This window comes from Balaenoptera acutorostrata, chromosome 14 (assembly GCF_949987535.1).
Source record: "Balaenoptera acutorostrata chromosome 14, mBalAcu1.1, whole genome shotgun sequence".
Taxonomy (NCBI): domain Eukaryota; kingdom Metazoa; phylum Chordata; class Mammalia; order Artiodactyla; family Balaenopteridae; genus Balaenoptera; species Balaenoptera acutorostrata.
The window spans coordinates 453,190-460,592 of record NC_080077.1 but is presented as its reverse complement, the minus strand read 5'-3'; the positions used below and the strand labels follow the sequence as shown (position 1 = coordinate 460,592).

Genomic DNA, 7,403 nt, shown 5'->3' with positions numbered 1-7,403 from the left:
AGGACCCTTCCCAGCGCCTGTGCTTGGCGAGGCGTGAGCGGTGACGGGTGACGGGACTGCAGCACGGTGGACCCAGAGCTGACCGTGGGCGGGACGCTTCCCTGGCGGAAGCTCGAGATAGAGCTCAATTCTGTAAGGATGCGAAGAACCGACTGGCCCTCTCCAAGGGCGCACATTATATTATGCAAAGTCTTGAACCAAACAAACAAGAAGGCACTGTGGTTATGATGGCAGCACTTGGGTGCATTGCTCAGGACTTGGGTGCATTGTCTCAGCTAATTTCCAAAGGACCCTGTGAGGCCAGTGTGACATAAGGTTCACAGTGAGGAGAAACTCATAGGTGGGTATCACTGGCTCACAGTCACAAATGCATGAAGAATTTCTGAAGGCGCTCGCTTCAACAGCACATAGGCTAAAATTGGAATGATACAGAGAAGATTAACATGGTCCCTGGGCAAGAATGACATGCAAATTCGTGAAGCATTCCATACATTAAGTCCCCTACATACAAACCTTCAAGTTGCGAACTTTCCAAGATGGAAACATGCGTTTGCATGTCCAATTACGTGTTAGTTCACGTGTCTGGCGTACATTGTCACATGCGAGTATCCTCTACAAGTGGTTGTGCTTTTGTGTACTTTACTGTACAGTAGTACAGTATCTTTATTTCAAGCCCAGGATGTCTGGAAGCAAGCGTAAAAGCAGCAGTGATGTAGCTGGTACTGCTAAGAAGCACCAAGAGAGACAAGAGGAAGAAGTAACTGAAGAACTGAAGAGATTCACGACGCAGGAAATGGCAAGGGGAATTTTCTTTATTTGAGGAGGCACTGTTAGTTTTCGAGGCACAGGACCCGAACCTAGAACAGTACACAAAGGTTGCAGCAGCCGTTCAGAATGCAATCCTGTGCTACCGTGTCATCTATGACGAGAGAAAAAGAGCTACTACCCAGACATCACGCGATCGTTTTTTCAAGAGGGTAGATAGAACTGAATCCAGCAAGGAACCAGAACCTGTGTCATCAACGTCAGGCGTGAGAGACATTGCAGCTTGCCCTCCGTCTCCCATTGCTGACGATCCTTCAGCTCTACCATCTCCCACCTCCTCCCTCTCCTCCAGTCAGTAACTCTTCTTGCGTGTTCATTGCATGCCAGCCCTGGATGCCAGCTGTTGTGCTGTACTACTGTACTTTTCAAGGTGCTGTACTGTAAGATTAAAAATGTTCTCTTTATTTTTTGTGTTTGTTTGTTTTTTATGTATTATTTGTGTGAAAAGTACTATAAACCTATTACAGTACAGTACCATAGAGCTGATTGTGTTAGTTGGGTACCTAGGCTAACTTGTTGGACTTATGAACGTGCTCTCTGAATGAAACATTTGTATGTAGGGGACTTACTGTATTTAAAAAAAAAAAAAAGAATTTCTGAAGGGAACTGATGAGATGCCCCCTCCTCAGCCTGAGGCTGTGTTACTGTGTGTTCCATGGATTGTCCTTTTGTCCGGGGCACTTGAACTTGAGTATAGATAAATTAAATAAATCTTAAGAGATAAATCTGATAGCTTTGTACATATAAATAGATCTGCTTTTCTCCAAAGAAGGTTGACTGTTTCCTGGGTGTCAAGACAGAAAGACAGGTACAGCAGGACCAGCCCCCAGAAAGCTCGCATCCACCAGGGGGTGAGCATGTGAATAAAGGATTAAAGCACAGTGGGGGACGCCCAGGAAGGTCCAGCCAGGGCTCAGAAGTGGGCAGAGGAGGGCAGTGGACATTAAGATTCATCCAGTCTTCCGCTATCCTTTCTTCTCCACAGCGTCCACTGTTTCCTTGGGGATGATGTACCCTCTCGCCGGGTGAGCCTTGGAGGGACAGTGGATCTGGGTGCCTGCCCTCTCCCCAGAAGCCTCAGTGCCACCAACTCCTTCTGGAGTGCAAGCCTGCCCCGCGAAGGGTCACCACTGGGCCGTGTCACCCGTGCCCAGGGCCGTCGTGCCCCTGCCTCTGGGTCAAGGCCACCGTCCAGGCTGCTCTCACCACAAGACCGCCCAGCTCCCCGGGGCTCGGGCCCACCTCCTCCCAGCTTCCGGTCCATTCTGCGACTGCGAGTGTCCCGCCAACAAATTCCCTTTCACTTTGGTGTCTAAGTCGTCTCTGTTTCGCGCAACTAAGCCCTCTAATTATTAAGGGGGTTGAGGTGCCGCGGAGGATTTGGGGAGGCCTGTGCTGGAGGCCACGCCGGAGCAGGGCTGTGCGGGGAGGGCGCACGGGAAGGTCTGTGGACAGCGGGAGGCGGGGAGGGACGCGGCTCGGGAGCCCTGGTGCGCGGGCGGCTCCGGCGTTGGCCTGGTTTCCGTGGACGGTGGAGAGAGGAACCGCGCTGGGCTCGTTTCAGCTCAGTGTCTGTGCTTCTCCCCCGGCCACCTCCCAGCAGCGGCTCTAATCCTTTGTGCATTTTTTCCAGCCTTCAGGAGATTCTCTCCATGAATCCCATTCCCCTGCCAACGGTCATGACAAACGGGAGCCAGCCTCGCTCCCGTGAAACGACGGCTGCGGGGTCTCCCTGCCCAGCTGCACGTCGAGCTGGCGGGGCCTCGTGCGGCCCCCGCAGGCCTGTCGCCTGTGCGCAGCCCGCCCTTCCTGTCGGCCCCTCAGCCGCCCCTCAGCTCCTGGGCGCCCTCCCACCCCCCACAGCTCCCCGTCCCCGCTGAGCATCCGGAAGGCAGGTGCGTGGACAGGCCTGCGCCTGCGATGAGGGGACCGGGCAGGCGCGAGGGCCTCGGGAAAACGGAGACCGACCCTCTGCAAGGAGCTCAAGGCACCGCCCCGTCCGAGGGGTCTGTGGTGGGCGCAGGGCTCCTTCCTCACCGCCCCGTCTGAGGGGGTCCGTGGTGGGGGCAGGGCTCCTTCCTCACCGCCCCGTCTGAGGGGTCCGTGGTGGGCTCAGGGCTCCTTCCTCACCGCCCCGTCTGAGGGGGTCTGTGGTGGGTGCAGGGCTCCTTCCTCACTGCCCCGTCCGAGGGGTCTGTGGTGGGCGCAGGGTTCCATCCTCACCGCCCCGTCTGAGGGGGTCTGTGGTGGGCACAGGGCTCCTTCCTCACCGCCCCGTCTGAGGGGGTCTGTGGTGGGCACAGGGCTCCTTCCTCACCGCCCCGTCTGAGGGGGTCTGTGGTGGGCACAGGGCTCCTTCCTCACTGCCCCGTCTGATGGGGTCTGTGGTGGGCTCAGGGCTCCTTCCTCACTGCCCCGTCGGAGGGGTCCGTGGTGGGCTCAGGGCTCCTTCCTCACCTTCCCGTCTGAGGGGGTCTGTGGTGGGCACAGGGCTCCTTCCTCACCGCCCCGTCTGAGGGGGTCTGTGGTGGGCACAGGGCTCCTTCCTCACCGCCCCGTCTGAGGGGGTCTGTGGTGGGCTCAGGGCTCCTTCCTCACTGCCCCGTCTGAGGGGGTCTGTGGTGGGCACAGGGCTCCTTCCTCACCGCCCCGTCTGAGGGGGTCTGTGGTGGGCTCAGGGCTCCTTCCTCACCGCCCCGTCCGAGGGGTCCGTGGTGGGCGCCGGGAGCTGGAGGGCTGGGCGAGGGGACCACCGTCTCCGGGGAAGCAGGGCAGTGGAGCTGGTGGGTTTATGTGCTGTTTCCGCGGCGGCCCACAGGCGCCCTCAGGAGCCACGGTGGTTCTCGCGCATCCGGCCCCGGCCCGGCGTGTATGAGGACGAGGCTGGCTTCGAGGCCCAGACTCTGGGCCGGGGCTGCTCGGGGGGCGGGTGGTTCACATTGTGCTGTTGGGGAGCGGGTCCCCGCAAGGCCCCGGCCCGGCCCCTGGGGTTCAGCTGCTTGTTTCCAACATTTCTCGCAGGCTGAACCCGAACAGCTTGTCTGCACACCGAGGCAGACCTGCCACGTGGTGGTCTGAGGACCTCACGTCGGCTCGGGCAGCTCGCTTTCCAGCGGCCTCGGCGGGTGCTGGCCGCCGGGTGGGCGCCCAGGCCAGGCGCCCAGACCCTGAGTGCGCCCGCCTGGAGGTCCTGCGTTTCCCTCTCCCTCACCACGGGCCCTCTTCTGGGGTGCGGAGTCTCTCCCTCTCTGATGGACTTTGGCCGTTGAGACCATCTGCCTGTCTCCGGCAGCTGTGGTTTGTGGCTGATGGCTGCCCCGGGCCTGGATCCCAGCCCCCGCCCCGAGCTGTACCCGGAGGCTCGAAGGGACTCCGGTGACTCTGGGTCTGGGGTTCCCGCCACCTCCCCCGGACCAGGAGGCCCATGAGCGGCCCCGGCGTGATGCCAGCCCCCCCGCAGAGGGCCAGGGTGTCTGCTGTACTGCTCTGACGAAGACCAGGGGCCTCACCCAGGCCACGCCGGTTGCTGAGTCCCCAGTGACTCCTCACTCCCGCCCCCCTCCCCACCCAGTGTCGGGCTTCAGGCTTCATTCAGAGCAGCCATTTCCCTCGGCCGTCGGGCCGGGCTGGTTCCGGGCTCCAGGGAGAAGAGTCCCTCTCGTGGGGGACGCCCCGAGCCCCAGGAATGGAGGAAGCAGGGCCGCGGGGTCAGGGGAAGCTCGTCCTCAAGGGCACAGCCTGATTTTTACCTGACCTGGGGGTGACACCACGTCGAGACCCACAGGACGGGCACATGTGACACCTGCACAAGGACTGAAAAGCGGGTCCCAGGAGACTGCAGAGCGGGACCTCCTTCTGCAAAGTCTGAGGCCAAGCAGAATAGGTGGCGATGGCCGAGGCTTGTGTGCGTGTGAGGAGACCACGGGTGGAAGCAAGCAGGGGCTCAGGCGGACGCCCCTCACTGGCCACGAGGGACCCTGGACTCTGCCAGCAGGCACACAGGTGTCCTTTGTGTCACTGACACAAACATGCAGTAAGAGTCAGGGAGAAGAGGCCACCGGGAAGGGCAGTGACCCCAAGCTGCTGCCCACGCTCTCGTCCCAGGGAGAACTCTTTACTCCTAGGAACAAGTTTGGGATTCATCCCCAGGTAGGGTGGCCACCGGCCAGGAAGCTGGTGGGAGGTTGCAGCTGGGTCCCAGCAAGAATCGCTGTGTTAGCTCCCGGCCCAGCGGCACGTGGAGGCTGCAGGGAGCGTGCCAGACGCTGGGGGGCCTGGGAGTGTCCCAGCTGCGGGCCTGTGAAGGCTCGCAGGCGCCAAGCCCCACGCGGAGTCCCAGATGTTGTCGTGGATGCGGAGCTGCAGCCTGAGGCCGTCCCCGGGCCTGAGCCTGGGTGGTCAGCGCATTCCAGGCTGGGCTGGAGCGTGTGTCCGGGGCAGAGCGAGAGGAGCCCTGTGTCTGCAGAGCCGTGGTGGAGTGGGCTGTGCCTGGGCTGGGACCTGGGATCTCCCACGCAATGTCCCAGCTCCACTGGGACCACGAGGTCAGGGCCTGAGGGACCCGAGCACCGACAGTGTGTGCGGTGGGGCCTTTCCGAGAGGCAGGGCCCTGGGGAGGCGACGGGGAATGGGGTTGGTGGGGGGAGGGAAGTCACTAATTTCAGAGCAAGCCCGGCGTGAGCACACTTCCCAGAGTCATGTTTATTCTCCAGGAGCGAAGGCCTTGGGCTCGGGGCTCGTGGAGCCCTCAGGCGTGGCCTCTGGAGGGGGCTGCCCCAGGGGACAGGTGGCAGGTGGCCACGCTCATCCTGTGTGCACACCGCAGCTCCCCAGGGGAGGGGCAGAAATGCGGGCAGGGTCTCAGACCCTCTGCCAAGTCTGGTGCTTGCCCCGGTCCTCCCGGAGGGCATCCTCCCCTGCTGTTGACGCCCGGTCATCCCCTTGGGCCCTGGGCCGGGGGGCATGGAGCTACCATCCTGTGTCCCCCTTCACCCAACTGCCCCCCGGCTGCTGGACCTGGCCACTTCGCAGGCCTCCAAGGTGGGCTGGCCGTGGCCCTGCTCTCGCCTCCCCGGGCCCCCAGCTCCTGGCCTCTCCTTGGCTGTCCTGTCTCCATCCAGACAGGAAGCCGTGGGTTTGTGGCAGCTCAGCCTCCGTCTTCATGGACAGCGCACCCGTGTCCCTGCATTTGCAGTCACGGATCCGGGTCCTGGATGGGCAAGCAGCGAGGAGCTGACCCTGCAGCCTCCTCTGTTCTGATTCTTTGCATCTTCCTGTTTGTTTTTGGTGAATGAATGGAATCTCAGATAATTCTCTTTTTTCCAGCACGCGGACGTGGCGCACTCCGGGCGTGTCTGTCTGCTGCAGTGTCGGATCCACGCCGCTGGTGACGGTCACGGGAGCCCTGAGCCCGCTCCGGGGCCTGTGCCTGCTGTGAGCCCATCGCTCCTCCCGGCCTGCGGCCTCCCCGTCCGGGCAGCGGGTGCACTCGGCCGCGCGGGCTGCCCGGCTCTGTCACAGCTCTCGACTCTGCCATCCCTGAAGCAGCCACAGAGGAGACACGCAGGTGCAGGACTGAAGCTGTGCCAACAGCACTTCATTAACGAAGCGTGCGGTTGGCCGGTGCCGGTGCGCCCACAGTCGCGTGGCGGTGGGTGCCCAGCAGTGGGCATCCAGAGGTGGGCGTCCAGCTGGCGCCGAGGCCGGGTCTCTGACCGCAGGCCCAGCTCCCTCCAGGGGCTGCCGGAGCTGCATGGGCACCCACGTCTTGTTTTCAGTTCGTGCCATTTGTGGTCCCATGGGTGGCCCGTGGCCTGTGAGGTCTGGACTCTGTCTCAGCCGTCCCAGCGGGTTCCCAGCCGGGTCTCGGGCAGGGAGCGCCTGCAGTTTATTTCTCACGCCCGACAGGTGGGACCAAAGCTGGCCCAGGAGACTTTCTTCCTACAGACAGAGGACATAGTCTCTGCTCCCAGCACATCGCAGGCACTTAAAGAATACAGGTTTAATTAATGAAAAGGGTGTTAGCTAAATAGAGCCGTCTAGTTCCACAGCCTATATTTTTCCTGGGAATTGTTGCCCCAGGCGGGCCTGGAGGTGGCAGCCCTCCCCTTACTGAGGGTCTGGGACCCTCCGCTGAGTCACGACACCTGGACCCACAGGAGGAGACTGGGTCACCCATGTCTTTGACTCTCGGTAACATATTTTGAAACAAACAACAGCTGCCTAGTAACAGCTCCCGCTGGGTAGGTGACCTCTCGCTGTTGGACCGCCGGGGAGGGCCCGGGAGCCGCTCCTTCCTGAGAGGACCGAGCCACACGGACGTGGCCGCCTTCAAGACGTGCGTCCAGCTCACGTGACCTCTTGTTCTCGCCCTTTCTCCTTCCTGAAGCTGTTGTCTTCCTGATGAACAAAGTAAAGAGAAGTAACTTAGTGAGGCCGAACGCAACACAGGGACTAACTCCGGTCTCACAGGATGACTCACCACCATGCCTCCCCGGGGACCCGGCAGCCTTGGCCTTCCTTCTCGTCCCTGCCCACTGGCCGCCACCTACTCTCGGGGAGCAGGCGAGGAGCCAGCC

At 61.3% G+C, this 7,403-nt stretch overlaps 1 non-coding gene across 1 annotated transcript; it reads left to right on the top strand.

The window, feature by feature from the left end:
* The first annotated feature begins 388 nt into the window (after positions 1 to 388).
* LOC114238359 (U6 spliceosomal RNA) lies at positions 389 to 495 on the top strand. The gene has a single exon (XR_003623751.1). It is a non-coding gene; the product is annotated as a U6 spliceosomal RNA (small nuclear RNA).
* The last annotated feature ends 6,908 nt before the right edge of the window (positions 496 to 7,403 follow it).